Source organism: Hyperolius riggenbachi, chromosome 5 (genome assembly GCF_040937935.1).
Source record: "Hyperolius riggenbachi isolate aHypRig1 chromosome 5, aHypRig1.pri, whole genome shotgun sequence".
NCBI lineage: Eukaryota > Metazoa > Chordata > Amphibia > Anura > Hyperoliidae > Hyperolius > Hyperolius riggenbachi.
This window is the reverse complement of record NC_090650.1, coordinates 56,419,497-56,433,417: the sequence shown is the minus strand read 5'-3', so window position 1 is coordinate 56,433,417 and position 13,921 is coordinate 56,419,497.

Here is a 13,921-nt window from a genome sequence, read left to right as displayed (position 1 = left end):
CCATCTCCCCCCTTCTCTCACCTCGGGGCTCTCCTTCCCTCACTCTCCCCTCCACAAGTAATGTGATGGCAGCCGGCAGGGGGCGGGACTTACCTCTCCTCGTCGTCGGAACACCGGATCTGCATGCCGCAAGTCTGGTCTGGTTCAGACCAGAGCAGCGGCACGCAGATCCGGCGCCGGAACGACGAGAGGTAAGTCCCGCCCGCTGCCGGCTGCCCGCACATACTTGTGGAGGGGAGAGCGAGGGAAGGAGAGCCCCGAGGTGAGAGAAGGGGGGGGAGATGGCCCCCTTCTCCACCGCTGCTCACAGCTCTCCTTCCACTGCGCTGCTCCCTCCACTCAAGCCAGCGTGGACGGCGTCCACCCTAGGGAAATAGTAAGTGGACGCCATCCACGCGCGTCCACGCCCCACTCGACCCCTGCGTGTTACAATGCCCCGCAACACACCACTCACTGTGAACATACCCTAACTCAGTCCCTGACCTCTGCCACAGGCTAACCTGGGTATTGCTGTCATTTGAATATAGTGAATTCACATATTAACAGATCCTTACCTAAGGAAAGGTGAAAGCTCTGGGTCCGAATGAGCTTTCCCGTTCCTCTCACGGTCCAGCGCTGAATCCATGGTTCAAATCTGCAGCGGGAGGCTTTGGAAGTCTGCTAATGGGGGATCCAGCCCTGGAAAGCGGGGACCATGAGAACAGAAAGACTCTAGCAGAGCTCCCCAACCCTGTCCTCAAGGCCTAACAACAGCAGTACATGTTTTGCAGGAAACCACAAACATGCACAGGTGAAGTAATCAGTGTCTCAGCAGAGCTGATTAACTACCTCTGTGGATTTCCACAAAACATGCACTGTTGGTGGGCCTTGACAGGGTTGGGGAACAGACCCAGAGCCTTCCCTCTTCTCAGGAGAGTATCTTTTTTTATTTTTTTCTGAGGCCCCGTTCACACTGCATGCATTGCCGTCCGGATTTCGGCAACGCGTGCAGGAGGTCGACACGCACAACATCAGACAGTGCAGAGACTGCACTGTCTAATGTTCACACTGCATGCGTTTCGGACCAGTGCGGTCCGGGAACGCATGCTGCACGCATTTCTTACCAAAACGCGCGGCTGACCCATTCACTTTTATGCGTTTCATAGAGTAGAGGCTGCCTGGGAAAAGGCCTATGCAACAAATACAGTGGTGTGAAAAACTATTTGCCCCCTTCCTGATTTCTTATTCTTTTGCATGTTTGTCACACTTAAATGTTTCTGCTCATCAAAAAACGTTAACTATTAGTCAAAGATAACATAATTGAACACAAAATGCAGTTTTAAATGACGATTTTTATTATCTAGTGAGAAAAAAAACTCCAAATCTACATGGCCCTGTGTGAAAAAGGGATTGCCCCCCTTGTTAAAAAATAACTTAACTTTGGTTTATCACACCTGAGTTCAATTTCTGTAGTCACCCCCAGGCCTGATTACTGCCACACCTGTTTCAATCAAGAAATCACTTAAATAGGAGCTATCTGACACAGATTAGTAGACAAAAAGCACCTCAAAAGCAAGACATCATGCCAAGATCCAAAGAAATTCAGGAACAAATGAGAACAAAAGTACTGTAATTGAGATCTATCAGTCTGGTAAAGGTTATAAAGCCATTTCTAAAGCTTTGGAACTCCAGCGAACCACAGTGAGAGCCATTATCCACAAATGGCAAAAACATGGAACAGTGATGAACCTTCCCAGGAGTGGCCGGCAGACCAAAATTACCCCAAGAGCGCAGAGAAAACTCATCCGAGAGGTCACAAAAGACCCCAGGACAACATCTAAAGAACTGCAGGCCTCACTTGCCTCAATTAAGGTCAGTGTTCACGACTCCACCACAAGAAAGAGACTGGGCAAAAACGGCCTGCATGGCAGATATCCAAGGCGCAAACCACTTTTAAGCAAAAAGAACATTAAGGCTCGTCTCAATTTTGCTTAAAAACATCTCAATGATTGCCAAGACTTTTGGGAAAATACCTTGTGAACCGACGAGACAAAAGTTGAACTTTTTGGAAGGTGCGTGTCCCGTTACATCTGGTGTAGAAGAAACACAGCATTTCAGCAAAAGAACATCATACCAACAGTAAATTATGGTGGTGGTAGTGTGATGGTCTGGGGTTGCTTTGCTGCTTTAGGACCTGGAAGGCTTGCTGTGATAGATGGAACCATGAATTCTACTGTCTACCAAAAAATCCTGAAGGAGAATGTCCGGCCATCTGTTTGTCAACTCAAGCTGAAGCGATCTTGGGTGCTGCAGCAGGACAATGACCCAAAACACACCAGCAAATCCACCTCTGAATGGCTGAAGAAAAACAAAATGAAGACTTTGGAGTCCTTGGGCAAGTTAGGAGACCTTGGGCAAGTCTCCCTAACACTGCTACTGCCTATAGAGCGCGTTCTAGTGGCTGCAGCTTGTTTGTTTGTTTGTTAGTATCAAGAATTTGCCTGCTGCTACATTTGTCGCTTTTTGTAACACTAATTTTTATTTAAAGAATGGTATTAGCCATAAAATACAAAACACAAATGCATAGAATCACAATGCACTGATAAGGTCAATCACTGCTGCCCATAATTATTCATACCCCTGACAAATTTTGACTTTTATTCAACCAGCAAGTAATTTTTTGATGGTAATTGTCATAGGTGTCTCCCAAAAGATAAAACAACGATGTACAGGAGGCATTATTGTGGAAAAAAAAACATTTCTCAGCTTTTATTTACATTTGAGAAAAAAAGGCCAGTCTAAAATTATTCATACCCTTCTCAATAATCAATAGAAAAGCCTTTATAGGCTATTGCAGCAATCAAACGTTTCCTATAATTGCAGACCAGCTTTTTGCATGTCTCCACAGGTATTTTTATCCGTTCATCTATAGCAATGAGATCCAAATCTTTCAGGTTGTAGGGTCTTATTGCCATCATCCTGATCTTTAGCTCCCTCCACAGGTTCTCAATTGGATTCAAGTCAGCACACTGGCTGGGCCAATCCAAAACGTTAATGTTTTTGTCTGCTAACCATTTCTCACTTTTGCTGTGTGTTTTGAGTCGTTGTCATGCTGAAATGTCCACTGCTGCCCAAGGCCAAGTTTCTCTGCAGACTGCCTGATGTAGTCGTTGAGAATTGCTCTTTTTTTATAGTGCCGTTTACTGTGATTAGGTTCCCTGATCCATTGGCTGAAAAACACCCCCAAAGCATTAGGTTCCCACCACCATTTTTGACAGTGGGGATGGTGTTCTTCAGGTTGAAGGCTCCTCCTTTTTTACGCCAAATGAAGGAAACATCATTGTGACCAAACAATTAAATTTTTGTTTCATCTGACCATACCATAGAAGACCAGAAGTCTTCTTCTTTGTCCAGATGAGCATTTGCAAAGGCCAAGCGAGCTTTTGTGTGCCGTATCTGGAGAAGTGTCATCCTCCTTGGTCTGCATCTGAGGAACCCAGCAGCGTGCAGTGTCTGTTGGATTGCCTGCCTTGAGACATTGCCACCAGCAGAGCCCAGACTCACCAGGATAGCCTTGGTGGCCATCCTTGGAATCTTTTTCACCTCTCTCACTATCCTACTGGCCAGCACAGGTGTCACTTTTGGCTTCTGACCACGTCCTCTGAGATTTCCCAAAGTGCGGAACATCTTGTATTTTTAATAATACTTTGCACTGTAGCCGCTGGAACTTGAAAACATTTAGAAATGGCCTTGTAGCCCTTTCCTGACTTGTGAGCAGCCACAATGCACAGTCGCAGGTCCTCACTGAGCTCCTTTGTCTTAGCCATGACTGTCCACAAACCAACTGCAGAGGTGCTGTTTTTCACCTGTTGAGTTGATTAAAACAGCTGTTCCCAATTAATCAGGGCAATTAGGATGTTTTAGAACAGCTTGGACTATTTGGAATGGTATAGAACCTTAGATTTACCCACAGACTGTGACAGTTTGTGAAGGGTATGAATAATTTTGGACTGGACACTTTTTGCTCAAGTGTAAATAAAGCTGAAAAAAGGTTTTTTTTTCCCCCCACAATAATGCCTGTTGTACGTTGTCTTATTATCTTTTGGGAGATGCCAATGTCATTTCCCATCAAAATGACTTGCTGGTTGAATAAAAGTAACTTTAAGTCAAAATTTGGCAGGGCTCTTCACTGTAAAACTTCCTCCAAAAAAATTGATAAATTTCTGTCACAGCGCTTATCACTATACGCTCACCAGATCGGTTGGCCAATCTTTTCAGATCAGCAGTCAGCGTTTTTGGCCTTGCCAGCAAGAGATTCCTCCGATCACTTCACCAGCCTCTCCAGGCATCCGACCATAAGCTCAGAATAAAACAAGGGAAATGCAATAGTGTGATACCATTTGGATAGAGCTTAATACTATCACCAGTGCACCCCTTTTCCAGAACAGTGCCACCAACGTGCTTCCACCATAAACAGATACACAAGGCGCTCACCAGATGCACTGGCCGACCCGCAACAGACCAGCAATATAGCGTGTTATTATAACTTCAGTTTTTGGGATAAAGGACATCCTAGGACTCAAACAAAGCCGACCATAGCATAATTCCGTTTGATTTTAATAAGTAATAAAAGTAGTGCACTTACAAATTTGCAGTAAAACATGCGCATATATGCTACGTTTTTTATATGCGCATGTTTTACTGCAAATTTGTAAGTGCACTACTTTTATTACTTATTAAAATCAAACGGAATTATGCTATGGTCGGCTTTGTTTGAGTCCTAGGATGTCCTTTATCCCAAAAACTGAAGTTATAACAACACGCTATATTGCTGGTCTGTTGCGGGTCGGCCAGTGCATCTGGTGAGCGCCTTGTGTATCTGTTTATGGTGGAAGCACGTTGGTGGCACTGTTCTGGAAAAGGGGTGCACTGGTGATAGTATTAAGCTCTATCCAAATGGTATCACACTATTGCATTTCCCTTGTTTTATTCTGAGCTTATGGTCGGATTCCTGGAGAGGCTGGTGAAGTGATCGGAGGAATCTCTTGCTGGCAAGGCCAAAAACGCTGACTGCTGATCTGAAAAGATTGGCCAACCGATCTGGTGAGCGTATAGTGATAAGCGCTGTGACAGAAATTTATCAATTTTTTTGGAGGAAGTTTTACAGTGAAGAGCCTATACTTATCAAATGTGGATGAACTTTGTTTGGACAGCATTAGGCTTACGCCAAAGAGGACATTGATTACTTAGCAGCATTAGTGTTGCAGTTCATGTTACTGTTGATCGCTCTGCTTTTATGTTTTTAATATTTTTGTGAGTGTTACACACACTTTTTATGCAGTAAGCGAACCAGATTGATATAGGAGAGAGGAAAGCAAGGAGGTAGTGAGGAGCGCCAGGTTTTATGTTTATTTGAAAATTTGGCAGGGGCATGAATAATTATGGTCAGCACTGTAACAATCCAGCAAAAGCTGTTCCGGAGTTCAGCTATGGCGCCAATTGTCACATCCGCTGCATGATAGTCGTGCTTCAGCTATATAATAGCTGAACTCCAGCGCCCAATTTGAGTCCAGCCTTTTTATTGCGTCCGAAGTATTTAATCTTCAGCTTCAGTATTGCTCCATCCAAAGAACAGTCAGGGTTCATTTCTTTAACCTTCCTGGCGGTAAGCCCGAGCTGAGCTCGGGCTATGCTGCCGGAAGGCACCGCTCATGCCCCGCTGGGCCGATTTGCATAATTTTTTTTTGCTACACGCAGCTAGCACTTTGCTAGCTGCTTGTGCAATCCGATCGCCGCCGCTACCCGCCGATCCGCCGCTATCCGTCGTGCCGCAGCCGCCCAACCCCCACCCCCCCAGACCCCGTGCGCTGCCTGGCCAATCAGTGCCAGGCAGCGCTGAGGGGTGGATCAGAGTCCCCTTTGACGTCAAGGACGTCATCCCGCCCGTCGCCATGGCTGCTGAGCAGCGGCTATCATGTAGCGAGACCTTGTCTCCCTACATAAAAAAAATAAAATAAACGGCTGTGCTGCCCCCTGGCGAATTTTAATAAACCGCCAGGAGGGTTAAGGATTGACTGAATGAATCTTACAGTCTAATGGTGGCTACTAATGATCCAATCTTTTTCATCCAATCTTACCATTTCTATGTAATATAAGGGAACTGCCTTAACCACTTTACCACCATGGGTGCGTGTATCTACGCCCCTTTAAACACCCTTTGATCACCAGGGGCGTAGATACACACACCCCCTGCCGCTACCGCGCTCCCGCTCGCTCATGCACGCCGCCGACCGCTCGCCCGGACATCAATGAACGGGAAAAACCATTCCCGTTCGTTGATCTCAGCCCCCCAGCAATGATCGGCTGCTTGTATGAGAAGCAGCGTGATCATTGTGAAAAAGAAAATGTTTCCCAGCCTCCCTGAACTTGCTGCAAGCGTACTTCCAAGGCTTGCAGGACGCATTTACAAAAAATTACTGTGGCCATCTTGTGGCCAAATAGTAAAAACACCCAAAAGCATTTTTCATTTACAAATACATTATTTTACATTATAAATTAACTCATTAACTCCCACACTCCCATTTTTTTGTTGTTTTTTTTTGTAATAAAAATAAAAAAAATTACAATTAAAAAAAAAAATACATAAATAGTTACCTTAGGGACTGAACTTTTTAAATATTTATGTCAAGAGGGTATAACACTGTTACTTTATAAACTATGGGCTTGTAATTAGGGATGGATGCAAAACTGAAAAAATGCACCTTTATTTCCAAATAAAATATTGGCGCCAAACATTGTGATAGGAACATAATTTAAATGGTTTTATAACCGGGACAAATGGGCAAATAAATGTCATGTATTTTAATTACAGTAGCATGCATTATTTAAAAACTATGATGGCCGAAAACTGAAAAATAATGATTTTTTTCCTATTTTCCCATTAAAACACATTTAGAACAAAATAATTCTTGGCATGATGTCCCACCTAAAGAAAGCCTAATTGGTGGTCGAAAAAAACAAGATATAGTTCATTTCATTGCGATAAGTAATGATAAAGTTATAGACGAATGAATGGAAGGAGCGCTGAAAGGTGAAAATTGCTCTGGTGCTCAAGGGGTAAAACCCCTCAGTGGTGAAGTGGCTAATTATCCATTCAATATATTCATTAAATTTACCCTTATTCTACATAGATTTGGTACAATTGGATGGAAAAGATTGGATCATTAGTGGCCACCTTTAGGGATTCTCAAAAGTGTACTCCAGCACCACAATCTGCATGTGTCGGTTCTTCAGTGCTCTGCCTTCCTTATGGGGCAGCTCTCACTGCCATACATTACTACTGGAAAAACCATAGCTTTGACTACAGTATATGAACCTTTTTTAACAAGATGACGTCTCTGCTTTTTATTACAATGTCTAAATTTGTCATTGCTTGTGGCTGGATATTATACTGGTTAAGGGCTCTGCCTGTAACACAGGAGACTATGGTTCGCATCCCACAAAAGTGTGTATTTCTTCAAAAATCGGTAGTGAAATGTTAAACCAACAAAAATACTGCATTGCAAGTGGGTCCCAGCCCTAAGTGTTCTCTTTCATTTTTTACCCAAAACAAAAAAGCAGCTCAAGAACAGCACCAAACCAGCCTAAGATCAATGATAACATCAATTAAAAATGTGCCTAATGGTGGAAACGGGGGTACCAAGAGTAAATGATCTGGCCAGCAGTAATAATCCATTAGTGGTATAACCTATAAATAGTGCTGTAATAGACTACATCCAGGTAAAAATCCCAAAAATGTACAAGCAATAAGGCAAAGGTACAAAAGCAACTATTCCTATACCTCCTAAATGTACATAATAATGGCCAACCTGGATATCCCTATAGTGTGTCAAAGTAAGATATAAAGTGAGGAACAAATGAAAAAAAAATATATATATATAAAAGGGTATATATAGAAGAAGGGTGTGTCTACAGTTCAATAGAGACAATGTGCATGTGAATAAAAAAGCCCCTGGCATCAAAGGGCACATATACTGGATATGCAGCAAATGGCCTATTCCAAACAAGTATAAGTGTGTATAATATCAGCATAAGTATAGGAAGTATAAGTAGAGGAAGCACTGTATACCAGTGCGAAAGTTGCCAAGAAAGTAAGGATGGACAGAAGAAAAGAGGGAATACCTGTAGAGGCTAGTAGGCGGCCAAACGAACTCCCAGAACACGTTGGTGCATGTCGTGGGACCACCCATTTCTTGCGGCCGGCCATTGCCCGAGAAGCTGTCTGGTTTTAGCAGCCCAAATGGTTCAGGAATCAGGAAGGAGTGTTAGAGTGGAAGAGTATATTTCTCAGCAGCAGATGGAGGTAATGGGTGGAGTCAGGTGATCTGTGGTGAGTAGTGTGAGCTGTTCACTAGCTGGGGAGAGTTCCCTCTCCTGCATGTACAGGACAGCCACAGGGAGGGGAGAGCATTTGAGGACACGCTTGGCGAGCCATTGCGCAGCGCAGTGGCTCGCTCAGCGACTGGCCAGTCGGCGAAAACGAAACAAAGCCTCGGTTGGAGACCGGATGATCGGTGAGTGACTGCACAGGCACAGGACGCCTGCAGGGGACTGGTGGAAGCCTCAGGTAAGTGAAACTTTTTTTTTTACTGCTCGTTTAAGGTTCCCTTTAAATAAGCCCCATCAGCATCTTTGTAAATGTGGCCTTACCTATCTTAAACACGATCCACTAAACACCGAAACAAGTTTGTTGGGTCTTTTTGGGAGGAAACTCACTTAACTTGAGGAAAAAACTGATTATAAGAATTCCTTTCATGTCTGTCTGAAAATGTGCTCAGAAAAAAAAAACACATCTCCACTGCAGAAGCCGTTACGGACTGGCTGCGTCTAGGTTGCAGTAAGCCAGGTTATAATAGTGAATTTCAACATGTTTATTTTCCCCGGGGTGTGAGACTATTTCCCCTCGTACATGACCTCTTTCTTTAAGTCAATATTACTGAAATTAAAGAATGTTGTATCTGGAAAGCTAGACAGCGATACGCTTCCGCAATTTACAGTAGTAAAAGCAGGTAGAATGTAAGGCTTGGGTTTTTACTGTTGCTGAAAGAGGGGGGTGATTTAGTCGCTGTGTTTGCTAAGTCCTGACCCTCCTGCAGACTATGGGCTGGCCTGCGTGCCAAGTCCTGACAGATTATATGCAGCATGCTGGTGGTTTGGACCGATGCCCACTATAGGGTGAATAAAGCATTCTGGAGTGTTTAAATTAAAGTTCACCTGTAGAGGTAGCCAACTCTATGACACTGTCCTCAGTATGTGCCCTACTATAAGCACGTCTTCAAGCAAGCTTAACCCCTTCCAATCGTTTTTCCCTGATCACCCACGCCCCCTCCAGCACTTAATTTTTTCCGGGGGGGGGGGGGGGGGTATGGATGGCGGGACATGGGTGATAGGGGAAAAGGATCAGTGGTGTAGGGATCCAGAGGCTCTGTATCACTTCACTCTAGAGTGAGGACGTGTCAGTGGTGAGGGCGGGGCCAGCTTCAGCTTGCATGCTGTAGCTCCACCCCCTCTGCCAGCGTAATTTCGTTATTGCATGGCACTCCGTGCTGCTGGATCCACATAGCAGCTGCGCCCCTACGATCGTCTCAAATGTGCCCACTTAATATGACATAGCGGCAGAGGTGATGGCTGGAAGCAATCTGAATAGGATGACGCTGTTAGATTTAATCGTCAACAGCCCCGTCTAGCGGTTGCCACTTTTTCCTATGATGGACTATTGTCCTACATTGGGCCTATAGAGGAAAATTCTAATGTCAGACATAGTCCAACATAGATTTGAAATGAGTTAAATGGAATTAAAGGGGATGCTCAGTTTAAAAAAAATGTTAATGTGGACCTATAATGACTCATAGCAGAACATACAAAATTATTATGGTTTCAGAATCATGTAGGTAGAAGCAGAATCACTTCTTATATATATACTTTGCTTCATATTGGTAAGTAACCCTGCCCTTCCAGTGATATTTAGCCTAGGCTATTTAGTTATGATAACTCTGGGAGATCAACTGCTCACAACACAGAAAGGGGGGGGGGGGAGACATCCAACAGTGATTCGCCTAGCCAGCAGTAAAGATGCCAGGATCACTGATAAGTTTAATTGTAATGTATTGTAAATTAGAGTGAGGAAAGATTTTACATTGGGCAGACCCTGACTACATACAGTAATTTATAAAAGGAATGCTGTAAAAAAAATACAGTAAGCATTTTACTCTATTTTCAGTAAAGTTCTTTTTTTCAGTTTTCCTGGACTGGACACTGAATAAGAATAAAATGTGTAATTTATATTTGTATTTTTTCTGTCCTTTGAAAGGTATTAGCTGCAGATGTTTGTAAGGTTCTCAAAAGTGTCTGGCTGGTCATCTCTCCTGGAAGCTGTCAGACGAGCTTCTTCAGTGCTTGATCGGCAGGGGTAGACTCAAAGGATTGGCCGGTTTCATGGTTGGCCATGAGTTTCAAAGGCGATAGAGTGAGAAATGGCCAGTATCATGAAATGTTAGGCCCTGCCTGGAATAAACTGCTTATCATTGTCATTACAGACACACAGCCGTTATTGTTCAAACTTAGGCTAAGGCACAAAGGGCAGTACAGACCGTTTTAGAGATTTTTCACCCTGGGTTATAAGCAGAGGAAATAAAGTAACTTGCAGTCATTCATGTAAGGGAAAGTGTATTGTTTTGTAATGAACCGTCACACCCTCCATTAAAGCAAACTGAATGGAAAAATAAACATATGGTGGCCATACATGGTACAATTTTTTTCATACAATCTTACCATTTTTATGTAGTATAAGGGTAAATTAACTACTTTGGCCTCCTGGATGTACTAGCTACGCCCGGGAGGCCATGTGTGCGTCCGCGCGCTACCGCGGCCGATTGCGCGCGTGCACGCTCGCTCCTGGCCGCGGTTCGTTAGCCTGGCAATCAGTGAATCGGGCTATGGTGCCCGATCACTGATTCCTCTCCCCCGCTGAAAAGGCGACAGCTTCTCTCGGAAGCTTCGCTTTTTCTGGCTGTAACGTCCCCCATGCGTTGCTCTAAGCGTATGTTATGCTTAGAGTGACGTCATGTAAACAAACTCATGTAAAACTACAACTAAAAGTGAAAAAAATAAAACTCAAGACACATTTACATTATAAAACTATGGTTTACATCCCACCCTCCCAAAAATACCCAAATAAAATGTTTAATACAAAAAAAAACAAAAAGCCATTACAATAAAAAAAAAAAACGTGTAAATATTTACCTAAGGGTCTAAACGTTTTAAATATCAATGTAAAGATGAAATATTTCTAATTTTTTTTCATTTTAAACTTGTAAATAGTGATAGATGCAAAACGGAAAAAATGCACCCTTATTTCCAAATAAAATATTGTCGCCATACATTGTGATAGGGACATAATTTTAATGGTGTAATAACCGGGGCATATGGGCAAATACAATACGTGAGTTTTAATTATGGAGGTATGTATTATTTTACAACTATAATGGCTGAAAACTGAGAAATAATGATTTTTTTCCGTTTTTTTCTTATTCTTCCTGTTAAAATGCATTTACAGTAAAGTGGCTCTTAGCAAAATGTACCCCCCAAAGAAAGCCTAATTGGTGGCGGAAAAAACAAGATATACATCAGTTAATTGTGATAAGTAGTGATAAAGTTATAGGCTAATGAATGGGAGGTGAAAATTGCTCGGATGCATAAAGTGAAAACGACTGAAGGCTGAAGTGGTTAAGTGAATACACTGAAAGGATAATTTGAATGAATAATTTGTATGAAAAAATTGTACCATGTATGGCCACCAATACACACGTCATACTTATCTCCTGCATAGGCTTCGATTCGAAAACAGCTGATTTTACCAAGCATTATTTTTAAGTAAATGTCAATTCATGAAGACTGTTACCGCATGGCAAGCAGAAATTACCGACCAGTGAGGTAAATTACTGACTTATGCGGTAAAGTCAGTAAATATCAATTCATAAAGATTAGAAGATGCTGTAAAGCCCAGAAACATGTTCGGTAATTACTGGAAACTTTGATGTGGCGAAAACCAGCTTCCGCATGCCTTCAGTGTATGATAGCCCATAAATGAAAAGAAAGGAGGAGAGAGCCAATAGGAACATGATCAGTTCCTCTTGACGTATAACCATTGAGGTGGAACTTATCAAGATCAAGAATCTGTTGTGTAGCCTGCCTGTATCAGTGCACCTGTTCATACAGACTTAAAGTGCACCTGAAGTGGAATTAGAAAATTAATTTAGATACGTACCTCAGTACAGGGAAGACTCCGGATGGTCCAGTGGCTTCCCCAATTGTTCGGTGGCCCGGACAGCACTGCATCCCTCTAAGCCAGGTATGTCAAACTGGTCCTACGAGGGCCGAGATCCTCACACATTTTTGATAGCGCTCAAATGAATTGATGGGTCTGAATCAGGATAGGTGTGGTCCATCAGGTAGAACACATTCCTTTCTTTCTTAGTCCATCCTAAACACTGGCATGGATCTGGCCCTCCAGGCCTGGAGTTCGACACATGTGCTCTGAGCATAGGCTTGTTGAATATTCTTTCTTGGCCGTGCTCCCAATCATGTATGAATGTGACTGGTACTGCACATGTGTGAGTATGATTTTCACATGCCCAGTAGCAGGAAGCAGCATGCACAGTACGTTCGAGTTTGTAGACAAACTGAGTATTCTTTACAGTGGCACACCATCAATCCAGGGGCTTAGGGTGGATGACTGGCAAACTCTACAATCATAAAGTAGAACCAGGAAGGTCAGCACACCTTTTTGTAATAAACAATCTGAGTTTATTTGAGTTCAGCAAAAACCACCAACTGTTTCAGGGCCTTGCAGGGTCCCCTTCGTAAAGATATGCAGGTATGCAATAACAAGTACAGGGACTACGCCCCTGAACCTGCTAAAACTTTTGCTTTTCGTATTTGCATATCTTAAAGAGTAACTGTCAGGCTGCAGAAGCTAATTTAAACCTCTATTCTCCTGTGTTAAACAGTTTAGAAGGAAGCCCAAAAGCCATTAGTGAAGATAAAAATCTCAGTTACCTTTGATGTGTGCTTATCTTAAAGGCTGTTATAGACCCATAAGGACGCAAGCCGCATACTAAACTGCAAAGCATTCTGGGGCCCTCCCCTCGGCTGCTAATGAGACGTTACAGCAGCTTCTAATCAGTCCAGCGCGTAGCACTGATAAATCTCCGGGCAGAGTACACTGCAGGAGTCAGCTATTGTTCCTAGCCACATGGCTCATTAATATTCACTGCACACTGTGTTGTTCAAGTACCAGCTTTTCTGTGATCAGGAAGCAGGCAGGACATGACGACACATTTGACAGAAAAACATTGAGCCTGCCATGAGCTGTCAGGAGCATCTATCTCTGCATATACTATATACAAATTCTGTGAAATCCAAACGTGGACAGTGAAATGCATATGTAATGTAAGTACAGCCAATCTTTAGCTACTGATATATGTGTTTATTTTCTCTGAGACCTTATACCTAACAGCTCCTCTTTAAAGAAGGGGACCCGAAACAATTGTTGGTTTTTGCAGTTTGCTGATGCTTGAATAAACCCAGATTGTTAATTGAAAAAAAGGTTTGCCTAACCTTCCTGGTTGTACACAAATAGAAGCGTGGCCATGGGGATGGACAGGGTTGCATTCCGAAGCAGTGGGATCGCAAAGGTTCTGGAAAGCCTCTGTAGCAACTGCTGATCTCCTGACATTCTTGCATACGACAGTCTCCAGAGTTCACTCAGAACAATATAGTAATGCTTTGTTGATGGCAGATGTTGGAGGAAAGTGTAGGGAGTTTGAACAGGTCAACAGTGCAGGGTGATGGTGGCTCTGCATGTGGCAGAATGTGAGATTTG